Source organism: Microcebus murinus, chromosome 11 (genome assembly GCF_040939455.1).
Source record: "Microcebus murinus isolate Inina chromosome 11, M.murinus_Inina_mat1.0, whole genome shotgun sequence".
NCBI classification, from domain to species: Eukaryota; Metazoa; Chordata; class Mammalia; order Primates; family Cheirogaleidae; genus Microcebus; species Microcebus murinus.
Window position 1 is genome coordinate 99,391,346 of NC_134114.1, and position 13,980 is coordinate 99,405,325.

At 38.9% G+C, this 13,980-nt stretch overlaps 1 long non-coding RNA gene across 1 annotated transcript in view; it reads left to right on the forward strand.

Moving 5' to 3' along the window:
- Positions 1–13,980, forward strand: part of LOC142873700 (uncharacterized) — a 176,471-nt gene that overhangs the window by 3,860 nt on the left and 158,631 nt on the right. The window lies entirely within an intron of this gene.

Below are 13,980 nucleotides of genomic sequence, written 5' to 3' on the forward strand. Positions count from 1 at the left end.
TGCTCAAGCAGGCTTACTGTCCCTCCGCTGTGAATGTGCCCTGCTTGCTAGAGCAGCCAGGGCACAGCACAGGGAGGGCTGACAGGCAAGAAGCGCACAGTGCAAGCACTCCTTTGTCTGCTGCAGGTCTTTAAGAGGAAAGGTGTGAACCCCACTCTCTGTGGAAGCCTCAGTGTAGTGAACATGCCAACTGAGGGAAGCAGGCATTCCTGAGCACCCCACTCAATTGTCTCTTGGGGCACTCCTGCCCCTTGGCAGCAGTGGGTAGTGGCAGGGAGAGGGAAGAGAAGTCTGAATGGGGGAGAGCTGGCACTCTGGTCCCCTTTGTCCCTCTCCCGGTTAGGCAGCCTGACCAGAATATCCAAGCTCTGGAATCACACAGTTCCTCATGATAATGGCCAATGTACAACTTGCCAGGTTTTTTTTGTGAGTTTCCATTTCAGACATTAAAAGTTCATTGATCTACTTTTGCTTCTTCACTAGCAAGTGAAAAATATTTGTGGGATGAAATTGGTCAAGCCAATCCCCCCCATATTCAAGACTATCAGAAAAATATTTAACTGACAATTTCACCAATCTGAATGAGCAATTAGTTTTCAAAATAGCTTTCCTTCTCAGACAGGGTACTTAACCATAGCAGGAAAGTCCCCTGAACAAACGCTGCTCTGGGATATGGAAAGCCCATGTGCCCAGTGACATATTAGGATATTCCTCCTGCAGATTATTTCTGCTTCTGTTGGATTGAGGGTAAGAAATCAATAAAGGTGAAGATCCTAGTTCAAAAACCCCTGAAGCAAGTAGGGAAAAACACCATCCTTTAATTCATTCAGGTAGTGTATTTCCCTGTTTCCCCTCTGAGAAAGGAGTCCCAAGAAAAGGGGTGCTAATACAAAATTGCAAAAGGATGAACTGGTGCTTTTAGACTAATTGATGATTGTAATATCAATGTATACGTGCAATGAACATAATTCTCATTATTTACTATTGGAGCAAAGGGAAAAAGCAGTTGTAACCATTATATGTGGTTGGAGTGACAGAGGTGATAGCCAACAACCTCCATGACTCAGAAGGGAATGACAGGTATTAAGGAGACACAATGCCCAGCAAACCAGAGAGACTGTTGGGTATGAGTGAGATTTATCCTTAGTAACTCTGTTATGCATAAAGGAAAAACAATTTCCTGAGTGTAGAGAGATGGAAGGTAACGATATGTTGCATGAGAACATGGGGGCTTACTAAGATCCCCAGTAATTTATGTTCCAAATCCTGCAGCCTATTTCCACTTTTCATTCTCCTAAACTTCTCTTTTAAAGTTCACACAGGGACACCTTGCCATATAGAAGTGTTCTCTTCTTTGGTTTCTTTCCATTTATCTCAATGAAAACAATCAAAATCTCAGTGTTCTCTGAATGTTGTGATTGGCATGCATCTGTAGTCAATTTCCTGGACTTAATCCACAAGTAGGACTCCCAGCCCCATTTTCCTGCCCTCCTACTGCATAAGAAATTCACAACTAATATAATACATCAAATATGTCTGTCTCAGAAGACAGTGAGAGGAAAGGACTCTGACTTTTAAGCTTTTAGCTCTTCATATTTTGTCTTCCTTTCTGCATTCTCTTCTATTTCTGATTGATGCTTAAACTTTGGTGATTTTCAGAGTTCTCTCTTGGGTCCTATTCCAATCCTGCACTGTATACTTTAACAGGATGATATGTAACATGCCTGAGACCTCTGCAATAGCAATGATTACAAATGGAGAATTAGAACTCTGAACTTTTCTCTTAAAATCCTGACCCATATTCCCCATTTCCTATTGGAAATCTTCATCTTAATATGCTTCAGATCTCTCAGCCACAACACTTCTAAAGCTGAAATCATTATCTTCTCCAGGAAAGGGTCTACTCTTGTTTCATTGTTTTGATTCATACTGTCATTCACTTTGTAGAATGCTTTTAATGGGCTGACCTAGTTATTTGTAGACATCCTATTTTCATTCTCATTTTAATGATTTGGGAGAACTAAATATTCCAATGACAATAGGAGTGAGTGTGAAAGAAAAAGTTTAAAAATCAATACTTATTTATTGGAAATTTTTGCAAATAATTGTTTTAGAATCTCTGCACCCAAAGAACAATAAACACAAATTACCTTTTTCTCTCCTAATCCCTCTAGATTCCCCTTTCCCATTTTTGGAAAATGTCATGGAGGTAAGGCTAACTAGTACAACAGCAGCCCCAGTCTGTGCTTGGGCTTAGACCAGGGCTGGGGAACCTGCAGCCTTGAGGCCACATTGGCCCTCCAGATCCCCACGTGTGTCCCTTTGACCAAATCCAAATTTCACAGAACAAATCCAGAAGGCCACATGTGGCCCCAGGCCACACAGGCTCCCCACCCCTTGCTTAGACTTCACGAAATGTTCTCTCACCACATCCTTGCCATCAGACACGCATTGGCTTCTCGTTTATTGCTTTCTCTTAAACTATTTCATCAGATTTTGGGAGGGGTCAGGTTTTATGTCTCAATAAATCATTTGCTCCAAAGAACCCAGTGAAGTGAACTACTAATTATCAACTGCTATATCTTACTCAGAGACAATATGAATAAATCAGCATATACCACTGTCTTGGTCACGCTGACCAGGTAAATACTATTTATTCATATAAGATTTTAGGGCAAAATATTTCTGTTATCTAAATTTTATTATGGCCTTTGCTTTCATTTTTAAAAGGAAAAAAATTAAAAATTTCTAACTCTTCTACCTTTTTTGAGGTCCTAATTCCCAAAGTTGGATAAATGCCAAAAGAACTTTTAAAAATGACCAATAGATTAGCCCTTATTCTCTGATCTAGAATCTCTGTTGTCATTCTCAGCTCCTCCTCTTCCTTCTCCACATCCAGTTGTTTATAAAGCCTGTTAATTCTACAACAAAAAGAATCTTGCTTTTGATTAGTATGATATACTCCACAGCTTGGAATTTTTTGTCTTTGAGAAGATTCACTTCCTGATTCTTCTCCATATGTCCTGTGTTGGAGCCTTACTGCTCTCCAAACAGGCCTTCTTTACTCACTACTTACTATGTCCATTGGTTACACATCTTTAAAAACCACCCTCGCATTCTTCAAAAACTCACCTACAAGATCCAGTTTAAATGGGGCAGGGCAAAGGGGAAGACATACCTTTGCATACTATATGATAATGTCTCATTCTAAGTTCCAAAAGAGCAGGTACCATGTCTGTATCATCTTTGATACATCTCTAATAATTCAGTATCATTTTTCACATGTAAAAAATAAATGACACATGTTAGATGCTAAATAAATGAATAATAAAAAAAATTTAGAAGTTTTGGTTCCAGTCAAAATGCAGTAAACAGACCCCATCCTGTGTCTTTCACTGAATGGAACTGAATACCCTAAATAGTATGCATGCAGTAGCCATCTACCTAGGGACTCTGAAAAGTAAGCAAACTGGAAAATAAAAAAATACTTAGAGATTGAATAACACACTTCTAAATACAGGAGTTAAAAAAGAAGTCTCAAGAGAAATTTAAAAATATTCTGAACTAAATAAAAATGAAAATATAACTTATCAAAATCTATGGAATGCAGTGAAAGCAGTGCTTAGAGGGAAATATATAATATTGAATACATATATTATTATAGGAAAGATATAAATTTTTTTATTTCATCATATTGTGGGGGTACAAATGTTGTTAAGGTTACATATATTGCCCCTGCCTCCTCTCTCCCCTCGAGTCAGAACTTCAAGTGTGTCCATCCCCCAGGTGGTGCGCATCGCACCCATTGTGTATGTATATACCCATCCTCTAAAATTGAAAACCTAAGCTTCTATGTTAGGAAACCAGGAAAAGAACAAATTAAACCCAAAGTAAGCAGAAGAAAAGAAATAATAATAGATGAAATTGAAAACAGAAGTCAATAGAGAAAAATCAACAGGACCAAAACCTTTTTTTTAAACAATCAATAAAATTGATAAGCCTCTGGCCAGGCTAAGAAAAAAAAAGACGCAAATTATTAATATCAGAAATGAAGGCGGGGTCACCACTTTGGATCCTCATAAACATTAAAAAGATAATAAAGCAATATTATGAACAATTGTATCCCCACAAATCTGGTTACCTGAATGAAACAGAACAATTCCTTGGAAAGATACAATCTTTCCAAGCTCACACAAGAAGAAATACACATTCTGATTAGGTCTGTATCTATCAAATAAATTGGATCAATAAAGTAACCTTTCAAAACACAAAACACTAGGCCCAGATGATTTTACTGGTCAGTTTTACCAAACATTTAATTAAGAAATTATACCAATTCTCTACAGTCTCTTTCAGAAGACAGAATCAGAGGGAATACCTTCTAACTCATTCTATGAAGGTAGCTTGCCTTATTGCCAAAACCAGAAAAGATATTATAAGTAAACTGCAGACCAGTATCTCTAGTGAACCTAAATGAAAAAAATTAATCAAATGTTAGCAAATCAAATCTAACAACACAAAAAATAATTATACAACAGAACCAAGTGGTATTTATCAGGGATTTGCAAGCCTGGTTTAACATTCAAAAACCAATTAATGTAATCCAGCACATCAACAAGCTGGAAGGAAAAAATAGAACACATGATCATGTCAATCAATACAGAAAAAGCATTTGTTAAAATCTAGCACCTGCTCATGATAAAATAATCTCAGCAAAGTATGAGTAGAGGGAAACTGCTTCAATTTGATGAAAAACATCTACAAAAATACTTAACATCATACTTAATGATAAGAAACTCTAAGCTTTCCTGCTAAGATCAGAAAGAAGACAAGGATGTTCCCTCTCACACTCCTTTTCAACATTGTACTGGAAATCTCATTGAAATGTAATCAACATTGTAAATAAGACAAGAAAAGGAAATAAAAGATATACAGATTGGAAAGAAAGAAAGAAAACTGTGGATGGCATGATCATTTATTTATGTAGGCAAATCTTAAGTAAACAACAAAAACAAAAAATTGCTGCCAACTAATAAGTGATTATAGCAGAGTTGCAGGTAATAAGGTTGATATACAAAAGTGGATCCCTTTCCTATATATCAGCAATGCACAAGAGAAATTTGAAATTTAAAACGCATTACTATTTACATTAATACCCTCCAGAAATGAAATACTGAGGTGAAAATCGAAAAAATTATACCTAAGATCTATCTGAAAAACTGCAAAACTCCAAAGAAAGGTATCAGAAAAGCTGAATAAATGGAGCAATAATCCAGTCTCTGGATAAGAGAACTCAATATTGTCAAGATGTCAGTTCTTCCCAACTTGATTATAGATTTAACACAATTCAAATCAAAATCTCTGAGGATTATTTTGTGGATAGCAACAAACACATTTTTAAAGAGGAAAAAGACCTAGAATAGACAATTCAATATTGAAGAAGAATGAAGTTGGAGGACTGTTGCTAGTTGAATTTAATACTATTTAAGTCTCAAATAAATAAATAAATAAAGCTACAGTAATCAAGACAGGGTGGTATTGGTGAAAAATAGACAAATCAGTGGAACAGAAGAGACAGCTCAGATAGAGACCCACATAAATACTGTAAACTGATCTCTGACAGTGGAGTATAGATAGTGTTTCCAATAAATGGTGCTTCTGGACAACTACACATTAACATGCAAAAAAAAAAAATGAATCTAGACACCTTATACACACCACGAAAATTGCCCCAAGATAGATCACAGGCCTAAATGTAAAATGCCAAACTATAAAATTCCTTAACAATAATATAGAAGAAAACCAAGGTGACCTTGGGTATTGTCATGACTTTTTAGATAAAACACCAAAGAAACATGAAAGAAACAGCTGACCTTCATTAAAATTAAATAAACTAGACTTCATCAAAATTAAAAAAACTTTTATGCTTGCAAAAACAATGTCAAGAATATGGAAGATAGCTCAAAGACTGAGAGAAAATATTTTCAAAAGACACATCTGATAAAGGACTGTTATCCAAAGAATACTTAAAATGCAACAGTAAGAAAATGAACACTGTCAGTTGAGTAGTAACTCATGGTATACATATATAGGATGGCTTTTGCTGAATCTCATAGATTTTCGTAGCTTGTGACCCCTTTGTTGTCCAGTTTGATGAATCTTTTGTTATCCATGTTAATTTCATTATTGATCAGCCTTGCAATTATAAATTGTGCTTATATAAACATTCGAGTGCAGGTGTCTTTTTTGTAGAGTGTCATTGGATCTTTTGGGTACATGCCCAGCAATGGGATTGCTGGATCAAATAGTAGAATCACTTGTATCACTTTAAGATATCTCCATATTGCTTTCCACAGAGGTTGAACTAGTTTGCAGTGCCACCAGCAGTGTAGGAGTGTTCCTCTCTCTCCGCAACCATGCCAGCATTTATTATTTGGAGATTTGTTGATAAAGGCTATTCTCACTGGGGTTAAGTGATATCTCATTGTAGTTTTGATTTGCATTTCCCTGATAATTAGAGATGTTGAGCATTTTTTCATATGTTTTTTGGCCATTCTTCTGTCTTCTTTAGAAAAGTTTCTGTTCAAGTCCTTTGCCCACTTTTTAATGGGGTTATTTGATTGTTTCTTCCTGATTTTCGTGAGTTCTAAGTATATGCTAGTTATCAGTCCCTTATCGGATGCATAGGATGCAAAAATTTTCTCCCATTCTGTAGGTTGTCTGTTTACTTTCCATGACTATTTCTTTGGCTGTGCAGAAGCTTTGGTGTTTGATCATGTCCCATTTATTTATTTTTGTTGCTGCTGTGATTGCCTTTGGGGACTTCTTCATAAACTCTTTGCCCAGGCCGATGTCTAGGAGAGTGTTTCCAACTTTTTCCTCTATAGTTCTAATAGTTTCATATCTTAGGTTTAAGTCTGTTATCCAGTGTGAGTTGGTTTTTGTGAGAGGTGAAAGGTGTAGGTCCTGTTTTAGCCTTCTACAGTTGGCTATCCAGTGTTCCCAGCACCATTTATTGAAAAGGGATTCTTTTCCCCAGCGTATATTTTTGTCTGCTTTGTCAAAGATTAGATGGCTATATGAGGATGGTTTTATATCAGGATTCTCACATCTGTACCACTGGTCAATATTCCTATTTTTGTGCCAATACCATATTGTTTTAATTACTACAGCTTTGTAGTATAGTTTGATATCTGGCATATTAATGCCTCCCATTTTGTTTTTGTTGCCTAGAATTGCTCTTGATATTCGGGGTCTTCTTTGGCTCCATACGAAGCGTAAAATTATTTTTTCTAAATCTGTGAAGAATGCTGATGGGATTCTAATAGGTATTGCATTGAATCTGTAGATCAGTTTGGGTAGTATAGACATTTTGATGATATTGAGTCTACCGATCCACGAGCATGGTATGGATTTCCACCTGTTTACATCCTCTGCTATTTCCTTCCTCAGTGTTTCATAGTTCTCCCTGTAGAGGTCTTTTACGTCCTTGGTTATGTATATTCCTAGGTACTTTAATTTCTTTGTTGCTATTGTGAAGGGAATTGAGTGTTTGATTTGGTTCTCAATTAGATTGTTGTTGGCGTATATGAATGCCTCTGATTTCTGTGTATTGATTTTGTATCCTGAGACTTTACTAAATTCATTGATCAGTTCCAGGAGTTTCTTGGTTGAATCCTTGGGATTTTCTAGATACAATATCATATCATCAGCAAACAGTGAAAGTTTGATCTCTTCTGCCCCTATTTGGATACCTTTGATTCCATTTTCCTGTCTGATTGCTGTAGCGAAGACTTCCAGCACTATGTTGAATAGAAGTGGAGATAGTGGGCAACTTCGTCTGGTTCCAGTTCTACGTGGGAATGATTTCAATTTTTCCCCATTCAGTATGATGTTGGCTATGGGTCTGTCATATATGGCTTGTATCATTTTTAGGTATGTCCCTTCTATGCCTATTTTCTTAAGTGTTCGTATCATGAAAGGGTGTTGGATTTTGTCAAAAGCTTTCTCTGCATCTATTGAAAGAATCATGTGGTCTTTGTTTTTGCTTCTGTTTATGTGGTGAATTGCATTTATAGATTTACGTATGTTGAACCATCCCTGCATCCCTGGGATGAAGCCCACTTGGTTGTGGTGGATTATTTTTTTGATAAGTGTCTGGATTCGGTTAGCTAAGATTTTGTTGAAAATTTTTGCATCTATATTCATTAGGGATATTGGTCTGTAGTTTTCTTTTTTTGTTGCATCCTTTCCTGGTTTTGGTATCAGAGTAATATTCGCTTCATAAAAGGTGTCGGGGAGGTTTCCGTTCTTCTTGATGTTGTGGAATAGTTTCTGCAAGATAGGTACTAGTTCTTCTTTGTAAGTGTGGTAAAATTCGGGTGTGAAGCCGTCTGGACCGGGACTTTTCTTTTTAGGGAGATTTTTAATTGCTGTTTCTATTTCAGCTCTTGAGATTGGTCTGTTCAGGGAATCTATTTCTTCCTGGTTGAGCCTAGGGAGGCTGTGTGTTTCTAGAAATTTGTCCATTTCCTCCACATTTTCCAGTTTGTGTGAATAAATATCTTTGTAGTACTCATAAATTATATCTTGTATCTCTTTGGGATCAGTTGTGATATCTCCTTTTTTATTCCTGATGGAGCTTATTAGAGATTTCTCTTTTCTGCTTTTCGTTAGCTTAGCCAGTGGCATGTCAATTTTGTTTATTTTTTCAAAGAACCAACTTTTTGTTTTGTTAATCTCCTGAATAGCTTCCCTGTTTTCAATTTCATTTAGTTCTGATTTGATCTTGTTGATTTCACTCCTTCTGCTGGGTTTGGGGCTGGTCTGTTCTTCTTTTTCCAGCTTTTTGAGTCGTTTCATTAGATTGTCTATTTGTGATCTTCTTGTCTTTTGGTTATAGGCATTTATGGAGATAAACTTTCCTCTCAGAACTGCTTTAGCTGTGTCCCAGAGGAGTTGATAACTTGTCTCTCCATTGTCATTTTCTTTATAGAATTTTTTTATTTCTGTCTTGATTTCTTGATTTATGAAGTAATCATTTAGTAGGAGGTTGTTTAATTTCCACGTTTTTGTGTAGAAATGTGAGTTTCTGTTAGGGTTGATTTCTAGTTTTATTCCACTGTGATCTGCGAAGGTACATGGTATGATTTCTATTTTTTTAAATTTCTTGAGATTTTCTTTGTGTCCTAGGATACGGTCAATCTTAGAGAATGTCCCGTGAGCTGATGAGAAGAACGTATTCAGTGGAGTTTGGGTAGAATGTCCTGTAGATGTCAGTCAGACCCAATTGTTCTAGAGTTTTGTTTAAGTCCATTATTTCTTTATTAATTTTCTGTTTGGAGGATCTGTCTTGTGCCATAGTGGGGTGTTGAAATCTCCAGCGATTATGGAGTTGCTATTAATCCATTTGCTTAGCTCCAGTAAGGTTTGATTTATGAATCTGGCTGCACCTAAGTTGGGTGCATATATATATTTAAAATTGTTATCTCTTCGTATTGAACTGTGCCCTTCACCATTATATAATGATCCTCTTTGTCTTTCACTACTTTTGTTGGTTTAAAAACTAAATTGTCTGAAATTAGAACTGCCACACAAGCCTTCTTTTGGCTTCTATTTGCTTGGAATATTGATCTCCACCCTTTTATTTTTAGTCTATATGCATCCTTGCAGGTTAGATGTGTTTCCTGAAGACAGCATATACTTGGCCTGTATTTTCTCATCCATTCAGACAGCCTATGTCTGTTGAGTTTAGAGTTTAAGCCATTCACATTTATTGAGAGAACTGATAGGTAAGGTAGATTACTGATCATTCTGTTGGGTTGGATGTTGTTGCTATGATTTCTGTCTTGAGCCATTGTTATATCTGGCCTTTAAAATCTTTGGGTTTTGGTTGTTTTTATATTCGTGGGTTATTATTATGATGTTCCGTGCGTAACGCTGTTTTAAGTACTTCTTGTAGGGCTGGTCTTGTCTTGGTGAATTCTCTGAGCCTTTGCTTGTCTGAGAATGTTTTTATTTCTCCTTCATATACAAAGCTTAGTTTTTCAGAGAATAATATTCTAGGCTGGGCATTGTTTTGTTTCAGAAGATTGAGAATGGGGCCCTAGTCTCTCCTTGCTTGTAAAGTCTCATTAGAGAAGTCTGATGTTATTCGAATTGGCTTTCCCTTCTATGTTACTTGCTTCTTTTGTCTTACAGCTCTTAGAAGGGCCTCTTTAGTTGATACTTTGGTCAGTCTGATGACTGCATGTCGTGACGTCTTTCTGTTTGCACTGAATCTTCCAGGGGTCCTCTGAGCTTTTTGAACTTGTATATCAAGATTTTGAGCAAGGCCTGGGAAATTTTCGTCTATTATATCTTCAAACAGCTTGTCCAACCCTTGAGTGTTGTCTTCTTCCCCTTCTGGTAACCCTATGACCCTCACATTAGGTTTCTTCACATAATCCCACAGCTCTTGTAGGCTTTGCTCTTTTCTCTTGTTTCTCTGCTCTATTTATGTGACTGATTTATTTAATTGGAGGGTGTTATCTTCAAGCTCTGAGATTCTTTCTTCTGTTTGATCTACCCTGTTCTTGAGACTTTCCACTGTATTTTGTAGTTCCTTGAATTGATCCTTCATTTCCAGGAGTTCAGTTAAACTTTTCTTCATTGTGTCTATTTCTTTTTCCATATCCTGGAGGCTTTTTGTGGTTTCTTTGTGTTGGTTATTGAGTTGTTGTTGCAGCTCAGTGAGTGTTCTTATGATCCACATACGAAATTCCTCTTCTGTCATATTGGTTGCCTGATTTTGGTTGGTGTCCGTTTCTAGGGGGCTGCTGCTCCTCTTGGGGGTGTGTTTTCCGTTTGGTTCTTCATATTTCCTGAGTTCTTTTGCTGATTTCTTCCCATGTCGATCAGTTGTTGTTTCTTTCCTTTAGGTTATTGTTTGTGTATTCACACACCTTGTTTAGTTTCTGAGGCGTTAGGTGGTGCCTGTGGGTGAAATTGGACCACTCCCTGTATATTGAGTCAGTGGGTGCCAAGGAAAGGCTGTGCAAGATGCCATCCCTGTCAGTAGGTGGCGTTTGCTTGGAGGAACAGGCTATGGTGTTGATTTTGTGTCCTGTTATCAGCTCTTGTTCTGGGTGGAGCTGGGTTGGATAAGCGTGCCCTCAGGCAGTTAGCAGGGGTCAAAGTTCTGTTCTCTGCTTCTAGGAAAAGCTGTCAGGGCGGGGCTGGAATGGTGCTGCTCAGCCAGAATATCTGGGTTTGGGGGTGGGGCTGTCTGAGACCCGCAGTCTGGAGCGGGCCTCGCTTTTTTCCACCCTCCCCAACTCCGCATCTACTCCTGAGCCTCTGCCAGTAGGCCAGACCACAAGCCACCAGGCCTCCCTGGACTATGATGCCGGCAGGGAGGTTCCCTGCACAAGAATGCCACCTGGGTTGGGCGCACGGCCTCTTCCTGGGAGGAGGATTGCCCTCTAGGACGCCGATCCGCCCCTGTAGGCACACACACCTCAGTAGGCTGTTCACGTACAACCCTTCTGTGTCCCGGGCAATGCTAGCCCTCGGTGCAGAGGATCTGGTCTGCAGGTCCGACCTCTGGGTCCCAGAGTTCAAACTGTATCCCCACCAGGGAGAGGAGTTCCAGTCCCAATTCACCGACAGGGAGCCCAAGCTGGGTCTATGTCTCTCAGCCTCTGAGTCAGCACCATTCTCCTGGGAACACCATGCCAGCCGCACCTGGGAGGGCTGGCGGGTAGGGAGCTCACAGTCTGAGTTCCCCTGAGTCAGCTGTAGGGTCCCAAAAGGGAAGGTCCTGTTCCCTGGAGGTGCCTCTGGCTGGTGGCTGTATTGTCTCTCTGGGCAGCCGTGGGTAGGGTCAGCGGAGGGGAGGAGGAGGCAATATGGCACCTGCCATGCAGCTCGGGTCTGTGCACACGGAGGTGCCTGGAGGAAGTTGGGAACCTGGTGCCACGTCTGCTACAGGCTCACCGCTGGCAGGCGGCGGCCGTCTCTGGGCTGGTGTCCGCAGGTCTCTCCACCCACTGGGGAGCCCACCAGCAGTCCCAAATGCAGGGGAGGGGAAACAGCAAATCCACCTACCCTTGCTGCTGGTCTCCGGGCTGCTCCGGTGGTCTCAACCTCCAGTTCTCCTCCGCAGCCTCCTCCCGTTGAGTCTCCCGGTCTCAGGTACCCCTCCTTCTGGCCCTCGTCCGCTGTGTGCTCGTCTTCTTGCTTCTTTCCTCTAATTTCTGCTAGTATCTGTCTTTTCTGCAGAGACACTCTGTCTGGCAGTGTTTCTCGTCCACCATCTTGCTCTGAATCATCTTTGTCTGTCTTGACCATTGTTGATTTAAAGTCAATTTTATTTGATGTGAGAATAGCTATATTTGCTTTCTTTTGGTTTCTATTTGTGTGGAATATTTTTTTACATCCCTTCATTTTGAATCTGTATGAGTCCTTGTGGGTTAGATGTGTTTACTGGAGGCATTAGATACTTGAATTTTATTTTATTTTATATCTTCATTCATCCAGCCTATGTCTCTTGAGTGGGGCATTCAGGCTGTTCATGTTGATTGATAGGATTAATAAACAGGATGCTGTTGTGTTCATCCTGTTGGGTGGTACCTTATTGCGTTGTTTGCCCTCTTTACTATTATATATGAGCTCTGAGCTTTAGCTTTTGTTTGGTTTTACACTCATAGGTGTCCATTGTGCCAATCTGCATATTATGCAGTTCTGAGTATTTCCTGCAGGGCAGGTCTGGTCTTGACAAACTCCCTCAGTGTTTGCTTTTCTGGAAAAGTCTTTATTTCTCCTTCATATATGAAACTTACTTTTGCAGGATACAAAATTCTGGGCTGGCAGTTGTTCTGTTTAAGATGGGGGCCCATTCTCTTCTGGCTTGTAAGGTTTCCGTTGAGAAGTCTTCAGTTAGCTTAATGGGTTTTCCTTTTTAAGTTACTTGATGTTTTATCTTCATGGCTTGCAGAAGTTCCTCCTTTGTGTTGATTTTGGCCAGTGTGATGACTGTATATGTTGGTGATTGCCTCTTTGCAATGAATCTCCCAGGTGTGTGTTGAGCTTCTTTTACCCAGATGTCTAAATCTCTACAAGACCAGGGAAATTTTCCTCAATATTTTCCTCAATTATTTCCTCAAATCAGTTTTCCAGCCTTTGTGCATTTTGCATTTTCTTCTTTACCTCAGAGATGCCAATGATTATTATATTTGCCCATTTTACATAATCCCATACTTTTTGTAGGCTTTGCTCATTCCTCATAACTCTCTGTTTATGACTGGCTGAGTTAATTCAAAAGAATTGTCTTTCATTTCTGAAATTCTGTTTTCTGCCTTGTCTAGTCTATTATTAAAGCTTTTCACTGTGTTTTGTATTTTCTTAAATAAATTTTTCATTTCCAAAAGGTCTATTTGTGGTTTTTTTAATATGTCTGTCTCTTCAGTAAATTTTTTGTTCATTTCCTGAATTGTTTTTCTGGTTTCTTTGAGTTAGTTTTTTTTTAATTTTCTCTTGTATTTCACTGAGGTTCCTTACAATCCATATTTGGAATTCTTTATCTGTCATTTCAATATTTTACTTCTGGTTGGGATCCATTGCTAGGGAGCTAGTGTGCTCCTTTGTGGGTGTCCTCTGATTTTTTCATACTTCTGGTGTTCTTGCATGGATTCCTTCTCATCTGGAGCAGCCATCCCTTCTTGGTTTTAGATTTTCTTTTGTTTAGATAAGGTTTTTTCCCCCCTCACTAGTTAGAATGTGTCTATCACATATGTTGGGTTAGAACCTTTGGCTTTAATTTGGGTGCTTTGAGGGCAATCTGGGTTCTAAATAGATGCCTTGGTTATAGGTGTTGTTAGTGTGGTGGTTTTCTCAGTTGCTAGTTGTTCATAAGCTATAGTGGTATGAGCAGATCTGGGCGTGAGCAGATTTCCTGTCTCTTGTTGATGAGGGAAGATGAAAATCTTTGAAATCCTTTCT